This window comes from Colossoma macropomum, unplaced genomic scaffold, assembly GCF_904425465.1.
Source record: "Colossoma macropomum unplaced genomic scaffold, Colossoma_macropomum, whole genome shotgun sequence".
Lineage (NCBI taxonomy): Eukaryota > Metazoa > Chordata > Actinopteri > Characiformes > Serrasalmidae > Colossoma > Colossoma macropomum.
This window is the reverse complement of record NW_023494800.1, coordinates 23,705,151-23,719,250: the sequence shown is the minus strand read 5'-3', so window position 1 is coordinate 23,719,250 and position 14,100 is coordinate 23,705,151.

Below are 14,100 nucleotides of genomic sequence, written 5' to 3'. Positions count from 1 at the left end.
ATGGTGTCAGAAGGTCGCTAGTCGTTCACACAAATGGAGCTGACAAGACACAGAAATATAATAAAGATGTGGATTCTGGAAGGATATCATGTTTGAATCCAGAATATCAGGTCAGATACTAGTACAAATTATTTGAATCAAAACCTATTTGTCATCAATAACCCTAAACTGGAACATTACTGTGATTGTAAGAAAGCTGATTCAGCAGCAGTCGAAGCCTGAAAGTCAAAATGTGCTCATTATTGACCTTTGTGTAGAGACGGTGCCAGTGACCATGCCAGCCAAGAGCAAGTGTCCAAGCCTGCCAGGCTCCCTCCTGCTCTTTATGTATGTGTGCACTGTGGCACTGTGGTGTGGCGCTCTCTCAGTGGTCGCCTGTCTGCTTCTTGACATTACTCTGCTGGAGAAGAGAGAGAGAGGCCTTTTGAGGCAAAGTGAATCACTCTCTCCCCTTCTGCTCCTGTCCACTTCTCGCTATCTCTATATATCTTTCTTTATCCGTACGCTCTTGCCCCCTCCCAACTCTCTCTCTCACTCTCCGGGTCCTCTTTGGCCTCCTTGAAAACCGCTGACATTCCGCTTGACAATGGCAGATTTTCCCCCCGCAGTCGTCCTCAGCTTCGGTCTCCGGGGCCTGGCATTAAAGCACACTGGAGCAACAATCGGCCCTCCCAAATCCCACTGCCCGGCCTTTGTTGCAGCCTGCTGAATGCGAATGCCCCATTAAAGCCTATTATCTGAAGCTCCTCTGTTGCCCTGCAGATCCCCTCCTAACCGCCCCTCTCAAAAGAACTCTCTCTCCAAAGCTTTGCTTGGGCCTGGCTAATCAGGTACATGTATTATTTTGGCATTCTTTTCCCTTTTTTGTGCTAGGCAAACTTATAGCATCAACAGAAAATGGAATGATTGCGCAAGAAAGGATGGAAGAGAGACTTTAGGTACTTTTTAACATGTATACAGAGCGGGATGACTTTAGTCACGTCAGCTCAGTTATTTCGAACCACGTCTGTGATTTAGTGAGACGACAGGGCTGTTATACACCACGTCTTAGCCTTGTTTTTTTCCCTGCTGCTTTCCGAGAGGAGGGTTTTATTACCATCCGGGTCAGATTTTACAGCGTCCTTAGCCAAAGTCAAAGTACACAAATGAACGAGGGGAAAATGGAAGTTGTAAAAGAAGATAAGGCCCTGATAGATGGGCACATGCTCATGGCTCAGGGAGCAACACGCTGGGATAAACACGAAAGGCTTTAGCCATTAATAATCAACATCACCCTCAACTATGTGAAGAATCTGCTGGTTGAGAAAACAATATCAGCGCCGCACAATATTGAGTTTCCCTCCCCTCTGATCAAACTCCACAACACCCTCTGTACTGAGCAGCGCCTAGTTCTTGTGAACGCTAAGACAATGTTATTGCGGACAGAGTTGATGTTGGTGTTACATTATTCTGGCTAGTTGTTTTGGATAATGGGATACAGGTGGGGCTGCTCCTGTTAGAATAAATAACACTCCAAGTGTAAATAACACTCCAAGTGTTACAGGGCTAAGGCAGAGCACTAAACCCAAGTGTCGTGTGAGAGGTTGGCCTTTGGTTTACAGTTTTATGGTAAGATGTGCCAATGTTTTTAGTAGATCTAGTATATATGCAATAGGTCTTTTGCCTAATGTATTTAAACTAGAGATGCAGCTATTGGCAAATTGCCTTCCATAGAGCGCAATTTGATTCCAGTATAAAGTAATTGTCTGGTATAACACTGATTAATTTTCTACGATAAGCCATGCCCCAACTCTTACACAGTTTCTAGTTAAAGTAGTTTATAAGAGTTGTGGCATGGCTAATCATGAATGATCAATTTGTGTCATACCAGACAAACAATTTGTTCTGGAATCAAACCAGTGGTGAACTGTCAAGGCCTTCTAGGCCATCAGAGAAGGCATAATGACTAAAAAAAAATACATGTCTAATTTTCAGTTCTTTTTTTAGTTAATATAATTATCATGATTGTTGTATTTAAACCCGTATTTAAACTTACCTTAGTTAGGACTTGCTGATCTAACTACTAATACACAGTGGGGTCTAAATGTCTGGGACCTGGTGAAAAGGTTTCTTTTTACTTAAATCTGAAAATAAACAACAGAAAGTTTTAAAATCTTGAAAAACTTAAAACAAAATAAGGTTATGCAATTAAAAATGACAAAGGAACTTTCAAATTCTGCACTACTTCTAGTTCACTGTTCAAATTAAAACAAATTTACATTGACCTTTGGCCCTGTATTTTTTAGCCTTATTTCTTTCATTGAAAAGCATGGTCAGGCGACTCTTGGGTGGGTTTGATCTACTGATCGTTGGCTTGATTACTCACTGTCATTAAGGCAAAAGGGGGGCATAACAAATGCTAAGAAATTCTGAAATTCATGTAAACATTCAAAGATTCTGCTTTTTACACAAATTGTTATGCTGGTGATATCATTTGTATTAAAAAAAAAACTTGCAAATGCAAAATGCATTTTCATTAGTGGTCTCAAACTTTTGGACCCCACTGTAATTAGGAACTGTCAGCGAAAGCAACCAATCACATTTTAATTTCCAATGGGTGGGACCAATTGTGTGTGAAAAAACATCATTTTAGGCTTTCTGAAAGTCCTAGATATGTCGCTGACTGTGAATGGTAGCCCAACCAATGCTCTATGCCAGGGTCCTTTACTGAAGGGAGTAGTGAAGTAAAACTGCAACAAGGGTAAAATGTGTTAAGTGTGTTACAGGCTTCAAATAAAATATGAAATGTCTTTTCAAGCTTCACATTTCTGTGTTTAATCTAGAACAGCCAAAAAGTATTAGTGTGAATTGACATTAGCTTAGCACTGACACACTACAAGAATTCCATTGGGGTACAAGCAGAATTAGCTTTATTAGCTTTGCAGAGGTGATTATTTTGCATTTTTGTCCCAGTTTTGCAATTTGTGGCGCAAACCTGATGACCTAGATCTAACTGTCACAGTTTGCCACTGAATCAATCAACAGGCTGCTTTCAGTTGGATATTGCAGAACTAGTATTAGCAACAACAGAGTATTTAAAGATGCTCTGAACTCCAGAATACAACTACAAGTTTATAACATAGAATAGTTTTCTTTTGTTAAACATATTGTAATCATAACTTGATTATGATCACAGTATATGGTTCTCTGCTGAAATGTTTCTCTCACTACCCTTAAGTAGTGAAGCTAGCCACTTTTTTGACTGGTAAAAGTTGATTTCTTACTGAAATCAGAGCCAAGTGTATCAAGCTCCTTGCGGCCTCCCGAGCCCACATTCTTGTCACAAAAGTGAGACTGTGGACTTTTCCACGCTGGCGACAAATCAACAGCAACATTCTCCCTGTCCTCCCCACCTCCCTCTTATCTGATTACATTAGTGATATGTTGGATGGCTCCTTGCACCTCGGCTAGCTGGAGGGCCTTTGAAAGCATTTGAAAGTATTGATACTTGCATGCTTATGCTAATGACTTAGCTTGCTTGATGCCTGTGATAGGGAGGACAGTGTGAATAATTAGCTGGGGTGAGTGGCCAGTGAGTGGCCTGGCTATAGAGCGTGTGAATGCGAGGTGGAGCTGGTCACTCATTAACTGCAACACTTGTTGGTCCTAGGCTATTGTCTCTTGTTTGTGTTAATTATTACCTGGCCTGGGCCCGACAGTGCTAGTGATGGAAAGGCCTACTTTGTAATGCAAGTTGGTCTTCGCTGCCAAAACATAGGCAGAGAGGGTCCCACACCCAGCTGTTTTTACAGAGATGGATATCGTGGCAGCCACTGTTTTCCCTGGGTTCTTCTCCCTTTCTTCTTTGGTTTTCTTTTCTTTTTCCTCTGCTGCACATCCGAGAGGGGAGCCCTCCATGTGAACCTTCCCTGAACTCGCCGCTTTTGATTAATTTGACACAGTTTGTGAATGATCTGTTAAACCTAGACCATCTGTGCGAATGGGTGAATGTCGGATTATCTTTGATTTTAAGGAGACAAAATGAATGGAACAATAATCTGTCACTCGCAGCCTTTTTGGTAACTCGTCAGCATTCATAACTGCACTCTTGGGTGCTGCTAAAGATGGTTTATGATTGTAGTTTATGGCGGTTAAATATGATATTGTTTTTGAATACTGTATGCTTGGAAAGGTTTAGACAAAATTAAACACACAACTTTTCCATGCACTATTAATCAGAAGCAAGGACGTGGTAAGGGAAATTTAAGAAGAAGAAAATCATCCTCCCCCTTCTTAATCTAGAAGACTCTTCTCTAATCTAGATGTCATCTGAGTGTGTGTGTCGGGGGATGGGGACCCTGGTTAATGATTATTTGAAGGCCCAGCTCTGTGAGAGTGAATTAGACGAATGTGCCGTCTCATTAAGACAGCACCCCATTGTCCCAGAACTTCAGTTACTTTCATTAAGCAGTTTGTGTCCTCACTCAGCCCAGCCATATATACAGAAAGACTGCGTGATGGGGACATGTGATGACCATGTTGTTGTGAATGTGGGTTTTTTCATGCTGGATATACAAGAAGAGGATGACTGTTAAAACTGTACATAGAGTTTTAGTGTGTATTTAGCATATGCGGTACTTATTATGCTAAACAATGTTGCTTTCACTAAGCTATTCTGTGATGAACCTTGTGCTTAAGCAGTGGTGTAACTAGGATCTATACAGCCTCAGTTCAAAACAGTTTTTCCCTGGAGTCACAGTGGCTGTAAACAAAGTTCTTACAGGACAGTCTGTCCGCCCGATGGCCATCTTGGCAATGCCAAGTTATTGGGTAGTCATACAAGACCAGACTCCTATCTCTTTAAATGAGGAGCAGCCTATAAACCCCAAACTGAAGCCAAATTAACATTTGAAAAACATATTTGAAAGTACTGGTAAAATCTGACAAAACCAGTTTAAATAGTCTGTACAGTTTGGCTCACATAGCTCACAAAAACATCTTCTATCTATTGCGTCTATTGCGCATGTGCATACCTCGAAATGAGGGGGAGCTTTTTTCCACTTGTGGCTTTACCAGCAAGCTGATTGGCTAATTTTATTGAAGGGCGGGACTTTCCCCGGAAACAGATGCCATGTTGATCATTATAAGCTTTCCCGTTCATTTTCCAACCAGTGAACCGGCTTCTCCTTTATAGTGTCTCTGTTCTGATTTTATTTACTGCCCAAAATAACCAGTGAACCTGCACGTCTTCTGAGTTTCATATGTAATGTTGATGATAAAATAGTAGTAAATCTGAAAAAAAAAGTTTTGTTTTGTACAGCACTCTTCATGAATCTCTCCACCATAAATGGATCTAAAAAATATGGTTTTGGCCAAAACCTTATCTCAAAACCCTTTTTAAACAATGACTGAGGTATCAGGCAGCGTATTTGTAACCATTTTGTGTATTAACTAATTGTGCAGTAGGTTTTGACATGTGGTTCCTATCACCACAGCTATAAACCATTCTGACTCAGTAACTTTCTGTAGAATGAAGCTTTTCACAATAAACCACTCTGAATAACCTTATTCATCTTAAAGTTGTAATTGGACAGAAACTTTAAAAATCAACGGAATTCACCTTTTATTGACTCCTGTATGAAAATTATTTTCAGTTAATAAAAAATTACAGTGTAATTCACTTGCCTACTTACTGGTTTTATATCCTAAACATGTTGATGCTCTCAAGGTACTCCACCCATTAGCATCTAATGTTAACCTAAAGTTTGCATTAGACTACCTATTTAACACTTTAGAGTTATAAATAATGAATATATCATGTTGCATGTTGTGAAGGATCTGTCTGAGAATGGTGACCATGAATGAGATGCATTATGAATAACAGTCATCAGGGCCTGGCTGCCACTGGCCCACCTGCACCATGAGCCCCAGTGCAATTGCCCCCTCTGCCCAAAATTGATACACCACTATATCTAAAATCTCCTGAGAAAGTCCATTGTATGTAAACTGTATGTTGAGATTCAGGTTTGAGTTCCAGGCCTCCATGGTTGGGGGTTCCAACTAGCCATATAACTATTTATAGAAAAACAGCTATATCCTGATCTCAGTGGTTCTTATATGATGTACCAGCCAATTAAGCATCTGCAAACGTAGGTTTGTGACAGGGTTATGTGGTTAGCATTGTCCTCCAAGCACAATGAAGCAATCAACACTGCTGCAACTGTGGGATACATATGCATCAGAGCAATGACTAGGTTTTGCTCTTCCAGATGGTAATACTTTGAGCAATAGCATAAAAACCTTCTGCAAAATTTATAAATACAAAGGCAAGCAAGCCAAAAGGCAGTCAAGGCCGTTCCATAAACATGACTTAGAATTGAGATGGTCTTAAATGTGTTTTGATTTCCTTCAACCAGTCATTCCTCTGAATGCCTTCTGAGGCTTAAGTTAAATTGCTGTAGATGTTATCTCCGTGGAACCAAACCATGTTTGGTGGTTTATTGATTAACATGAATGTTTAAGAAACCAAGAACCAGGACATAACCTCAATGTCAGTGTTTTTATTCATAAAGCTAGCTCTGAGGGGATCAAGACATGAGCAAGGAGGAAAAACAAAGCGAGAATTATTTGTAACTAGATCTCGACTCTGACAGAAATTGCCCTTCTGAGGCTATCTGTGGTGGAATTCTAGAAGCCTTTCTACTGAAGACTGAATTTGTTTCTTTAGCTAGTCTCGAGGATAACGTTGCAGTTGAACCATTTGAAGTGTGGGCCAGACGCAAAACATCAACCATCTATTTTAATTAATCAATCAACTTTGTAAGCTGCTGAATATTGGCTCATTGATTTGCCTGGTTGATGAGGTTGAAATCAAATCACTTCTAACAGGTTCCTGATCTTCTCCTGCTCCATTAAGAAGGTGTCTTATGAAGACATTAAGCCAATGTTTGACAATGTCACACCAGCCTTTGTTGTGTCCACCACCCCCTCAGAGGCCTGGCGTTGGGGGGTTCAAAGGGTCGGTGTCCCTGGTTTAAATTAAAGGGTCTTCAGGGTTCTTCTTCAGGTTTCCCCGCTGAGGAGTATCTCTAGAAGTAATCCAGGGGGATCAGCTCAAAGGCCCCCTCCTCCCAGCTTATTAGATCAGGCCGCAGAAGAAAGAGGGAGTTGGAGGCTGCATTGTTTGGCCTGATTAAGAGCTTCTCATACTTTCTGAGGGCTAAAGGGGAGAGCTGAGCCTGGCTCTCAGCCCTCCCTCCTCTTCGCTCATGTGATACATTGTTGCAGGACACAGTGGAGGGTTTCTTTCTAAAGGTGGCTCCAGTCGAAACAATGGGATGCGGTGAGATTAGAGCGCCGTAAGTTTAGCTCCTCTCTGAATGTGGAGGAGCTCCTCAGAGTTCGATACCTACTGATCTTAAATTACAACTTTATTCTCTAAGTACACATGACCACAGTTTTTGTTTGAAGTACAGGACTGCAACTGTCTGAGACCACCCTTTATTATTTGAATTTCCAGTCAAAATGACGATTAAGTAGAAATTAGTTGTTGTTCAGAAGATATTTCTGTTGAACAGTTCCCAAAACTGAAGTTCAAAAAAATATTCAAAGAAAGAGAAAATGGGTAGAGACAATCAAGCTCCAATCTTCTTCACTTCTGAAAAAATCCACAGGTGTTTCAGTACATCGTTCCATTGCCAGAAGAAAACACTGTAGGTCTGAAAAGATGTGTAGCTGTTACTTAGAAAAAGAAGTAGACAAAAAAGAAGAACATGTGCTCTCAGAACAATGGACTGACCACCACAGAGTCCAGACCTCAACATCATTAAATATGTTCGGGTTTACTTGGATTGCCCAAAGCAGAAAATGCAATCGACTTCTAAGACTGAACTTTGGAGGTGTGGAAAAATATAAAATAAAAATATCCCTGCAGATTCTCAAAAAAGAATGGAAATTGTAACAAAGTCAAAAGTTGGACACACTAAATATTGAGATTATATTTAATATGACTAGAAATGAAATGAATAAAGGGTGGTCTCTGACTTTTGTACAATACTGTACTTGTAGCTGACAGCTATAGGGTATGTTTTCTTTTGTCTTTTAAGATGTTTGTTTACATTTAGTCATTTCAATTTTAGAAGACCTGATCATTTATTAGAGGTAAAACTTTAAAAGAACTGACCACTTACTATCAGTCATCTCATTATATTTATAAAAGTTTGTTTATTTGGATGGCTGAGTCAGTATCTTTCACATCCTCATGTCATTGCTAAGTTTGACCTGTATCAGTCTCTCTAGCATTTCAAGCAGGTCTGTTGTTGTTTCGGCCAGCAGGCAACAGGTGTGCCTGCAGCATGCATGTGTTCAGATCAGAGCAACACAATCCCTCTCCTTATGAAAACCCTCCTGCTGCTGCTCTACACCTGGCATGAGAAGGGGTGGGATCCCCAGTTGAGGAGACCTTCTCCCAAAGGAGCTGTTGAAACCTTATGTGGATTCTATGCCTCAGTCTCATGACCGTGTCACGTTTGGGTATTGTGCCATTGAAGCCACCTCCAGAACAGAGCACCACAACTCTCATTTCAGTGAGACAAAAAAGAGGGACGGAATTGAGGTTGAGTTTTTGGTATGTTTGGTTTTGGGATTTCAGTCACGGTTTGAGAGACAAAAGGGGCTAACATGCCAAACAGTGATGCGAGGGAGGAGGGGGGGCCAGGTGCCACCTGGTGTGTGAGATCAGAGCCTTAGCATGCTATGCCAGTGTAAGCATGCACCACCATAATGATTCCCAATCATTAACGTTCTATGTGTTTGCAGGAGAATGGTTTTGTTTGGCATTGCAAGATTTTGGGCTTTTTGAAAATGAAACCTTATTTCACTTCTACAAAGACCTTAAACACTGAGATGATGAAAGTCCTGGAAAATCCTCTTCAGTTAGGCCTACACAATTCACTGTGGCTGACCTGTATGAAGTAAAGGTGAAAAAAAAAAAATCAGTGGAGATCCGGCCAGTGTTTCTTTAATAGGCGCTGGCTGTTGGTTTGCTCTCCCTGGTGATTTGCTGGAGTTTGGGGTGTCCACATCTGTGCCTTATTAGCACAACAATGGGAGCGCAGCGCCTCCTGCATTAATGAGCGCTCCTCAGCACCGGGGCCAAAGACCTCAGCACAATGCAGCCCGCAAATTACCACCGGCCTCTGGAGAAAGCCCATTCACTCTGGTGGCAGCTCCTGTCCTCCGTTTACCAAACTGAATTACATCAAATTACATCCAAACTCTCACAGAAGCCCCACCTCACCCCCCCAAAAATCTTCAGATATCCAACTCCAAATCACTGTATCACATTGCCTGTATTTTCCCTAGCTGTTTTCACACTGAGACAGATGAGATGTGGGATGGAGTGGTGGTCTTAATGTCTGGAGTCATTGTGTTCAGTATAGACTCAGCTGCGCAAAGCAGAGCAAACATGGCTGACATTTGAGTTGAGCAAACAGAATGTATAGATTCTTCTAAGTGGCTGCTTCTGCCCAGAGGGGTGACAAATTTCAAACCTGAGAGGCATTCAGTATTCAAGATGATTGATCACTTCATAATCTCTAGTGTGGGAGTTGGGGTTTGTTGTAAAACTGTTGCTTCGTCTGTTGTAAACATGCTTACTTGTATCTTGCAGCAGAGCTGCTGTAGTGTCTTGACATATTCCAATTTAATAAAGGCTAGGAAAACCGCCTTCTGATGATGTGTCTTGAAGGCATAAAGAACTGAAAAATTCCCATTGTTTTGGGTTGGAATTTTGGGGTTGTGCTGTTTTTTAAATTCCTTTTTTTATTAGCTGGTGAATGCAGAAGGAAGGCTGGTAGCCAATGATACTGCTAGGAAACCAAACATCTTATTGTGACCATATAACTGTAGTAACTGCCATTATTAGAATGGAGGATTACTTGAACCACAGAAATGACTTGAGATAAAAAAATAAAAAAAGTTAGCAAGATAGCTGGCTATCTAGATATCTTACCTGAGTTTGGCTTCTTTTTTTGACTGAAAAATGGTTAAAAAAATGTACAAGTTTGTATGATAAGCAAGTTTATAGTTATACTAATGCTAGCTTGCTTGTATTATTTAGCCTGTGAATAAGTGGCTAGGCTAACAGTACAGTTGACACCACAGAATACCCAATGGTTATGTGATGTATTTACGTCTTGCATGCTGATTTTTGCAGTGAGAGAACATTGATAAACAAAAACATGAAAATCATATTAAATTATAAATTCTGTTAAACTGCTGAGGCTGAAGGATATAATGCTGCTCAGCAGAATACTGCATAACATGACAGCTAACATATTACATTAGTCTAGTCTTAGTCCAGAATTCCTCTTTAAACTGAACGATTTAGCTATGAAAGGACGAGGAGCATTGCTGTACAATAAGTAAAAGGGCATACTGACTCAATGAGTGAAGTTACCGTATGTGTGTATTTATTAAATTTCTTATGCATTAAGTTGTCCACAACCACCAAACACCATATCTGCTGTACTAACCTACAGATGGAGCACACTGATGTGGACCTAATAAGTAACAGCGTCCAGTGAAGGTGCTGAGTGCCGGATGGCCATTAGGAACATGGCCTAACATCAGAACAAGGTGCTAATGTTCTCCAGCAACAAAACGATGATTCACGACTCCTGCACGTGAATGCTCAATTAATGCCCTTGGCTGCCAGTGTTTATTACCCCTGCCTAAATATAGTGGGGGCCTCCTCCTACTGGGGTCTCCCTCTCCCGCCCCCCCCAGCAGTAAAATGAAAACCAGCGAAGGCTTGCAGTTTGCTGATGCACAGAACGCGCTCTGTGTGGTCTGGAGCTGGGTGGAGGCAGAAAGAGAGAGAAACGTCAGGCTTTACAGGCCTCAGTAATCGCCAGGCGTTAAACTGAACAATTAGGCACTGGCTATATTGTCGCTGGTTTACGGTGCTACTTTGGCTGCCTCTAACTCACACAGTATGGCTTTGGTTGGCCCTCCTCCCTGTCCTCTGTTCCCTCCGGCACTGCCGAGGATTCCCCACATGTGAAGAGCGTGCAGAGAGGAAAGGAAATTGCAGGTATATGCGCTAAGAAGCTTAAGTGCACCATGACCGGCTAAGCACAGTTAATGAGACATATCAGTGTGCTTGGGGGGATGAATGGAACATGTCATTAGCTGATGTTGTCAGGTCTATATGGGCTGGACAGAGAGAGGCTCGAGTGACAGGCCTCAGGCAGATTGACATTGGAGTCAGTCAGGGTTAACCATGGTAGGTTAGGTATAAGACTGATATGGCCTGTTTCTCAGACCCAGGTTAGCTGAGACTAAATAGGACTTTGTTTTGGTAAGTTGCTTATTCTTATTTTCATTTTATCTGTATGTAAATTGTCTGTTATTTTGTTGTTTCACTTGTTACGTTATGTCAGTGGATTCAGGCACAGAAAGCAGAACAGTTAAAATGTTCAAATCTTGTAAATTTAAAATTTCACAGACACATTTAAAGTGGGATTCCACCAAACAAATCACTAAGATGTAAATGAAGTAATTCAGATGGGTTTAATATGAAATACACCATTCCAGAGAAACTTTCTAAGAACTGTTCACAGTGGTGGTGATAGAAACGAGACGTCTGAAGAGTTTAATGGCTCTAAAAACAACATCACAGAAAATGATTACATGATATGGTTATGAATACGCTGCCTAGTGCCTTTAACATGATTTTACAATAGTTTTAAGATACAAATTTGGTCTAAAATCACAATTTTATGAAATCCATTCCTTTTGGAGAGGTACATACAAGGAGTTGTGAGACAAAAAAGAAAAGTTCCCAAAGAAAATATTGTATGTGTAGGTTCACTGGTTGTCTCTGATAGAAAATAAAATGACTAGTTTTGACTATACGTTTCAAAGAACAGATATTTGCTGGTAGATTTTTGCTGTATATTTTCACGTCTCTGATACTGGACAATTGAGACTAAACATATGTGTAGATGTTGACCCAGGTCTGGCCTTGCAGACAGACTGAATGTAAATACAGCAGCCCTGTATTTGAATACAGCCTTTGAATGTTCCACATAGAAAGAGAAAGACGCACACTCACACAAGAGGGAACATGAGGCAGGTGGTCAGACTTGTCCAGGTGAGTGGTCTCTGGAGTCTTGTGGAGGTCAGAGGTCTTGAGTGTGTAGGGAATAGATCTACATTCTTTTCCCCCTAAATGAGGGTCTCTACGGGCCAGTGGCATGCGCGCTGCTCAGCCCCCCTGACTGACGGAAGGTGAGAGTGTTTGTGATGTGCTGTGGACGGATCCAAAGGGGCCACAGCTGCAGGCAGACCCCTGGGGGCCTCCGGGAAGGCGTTTGGAGCCGGATGCGGACGCTCTCCTTCAAGCTGAAAAGGATGGGCCCCCTAGTAGTGATGTAGCCCCTGTGGAAAAATGTCTGCTTTGTGTACAGCAAACGTGGCCCAAATTTGTAGTAAGGAAGGATTTAATTTATACCTTGCACTACTGCTCCCCATTGACTACGGTAGATTGCTGTGTAGCAGATGTCTGTCCAGAATGTTTTCAGTGCTCCATATTTATTGTGACTAGGTAGTGTGCATAATAATACTGAAATGTGAAGCTGGCCTATACTGAATTCAGTACAACAGTTAGTACAGATAGCACAATTTAGTTAGATTGCCAAGTTTAAGCTTACGATGTTTCTACTTTAGCATATAATAATAGAAAATTAATATAATAGATACGTTCTACAATAATATTTGACCTGGAGTCTGGTCAGATTCTAAAGATGATGATGACAATAGATTTTTATCAAATTCCGAACCTTTTGTTGCCCATAAGCAAGCTTTTTGTTTGGCAGCTGTGATGGAGGAACAACTAAACATTATAACAATAACTTAACTATAATTAACCACAAACTAACAGAATACAGTTCAGCAAATAACATGAGCTGTGAAATGCATTCAGATTAATGCAGCAAATATTGAAAAAGGCGAGCTGAACCTGATATTGCAACAGTTTTATGGCTCTATCTGTGACGCAAAAGGATACCATTTTTTTGTGGTGGAAGGAATTGCCAACATTAAAGCACATTGTTGCAATGTCCAGGGCTTCTTTGTTTTTTTTTTCTTTAATTTGCAGAACTGTTATAGGAAAGCAACAGTGATAATAATAAATACAACACAACACTTAGGGTTCAAGCAATAGAACACTTGAGGTCATGTGTTATCGTGAGTAACATCACAGCTTTGATCATCTATGGCACCAAATCATAGCTGTGATGTTATTTGTGATAACACACTCCTTCTTTTGTTCTATTGCTTAAGTATCACATGTTTGTATTGCAGTGCAGTGTATTTATTGGATTGTTGTAATGCTATTTGGAATCATGCTTCAATAAGACTAGTCCCAAAATTGAATTCCACCAGTGTGGATGTGTGGTCATTAAATAATCGGAATTGCTGAATTACTGTAGATAGTGTTAGGAAATGTTTCTTTCTTCTGCGTTTTTCTTAACCTTGTGTATTTCTTATCAGTCTAAATCTCACTCGCCTGTTGATGGCCCAGCTGATTGCGCTGTAATGGTCTGCGATCTCAGTCGAGCGCTTGTTTCTGCATGCCACGTGTCCTCCTCTATGTCGTTTCACATGCGCATGGCCCTGTAAGTGCTTCCAGCCGTTTGCGACGCGCTGTGACGCAGATTTTGGGCAATCGCTGCATTCTCCGCCTGCCTGGGTCAAAGCATGTTAGAGCACAAAAACACTGCAGTTCTCTCCTCAATTATATTAATTACCCATAATTATGTCTATTAATTATCTGTGAAATAGCCCTGAATGCTGGTTCGGCCAGCATCACGGGATGGAGCATGTTGAGTTTGGTGCTATGTTTTGTTTGGAAGGTTCCGGAACGGGCATGTTTCCGGGGCAAGCGTTCCATGAGGGGAAACTGTGGGTCTTGTGGCCTAAGTGATGGCAGCTGTTATGTTTTACATGGCAAATCCACAGCCTCCTGTTGACTGGCTGGATGATCTGTTGATATTCTCCTGGGATGACTGCACACAAACAAATGAGGTGGGTAATGGAGAGAGGGAGAGAGGATGA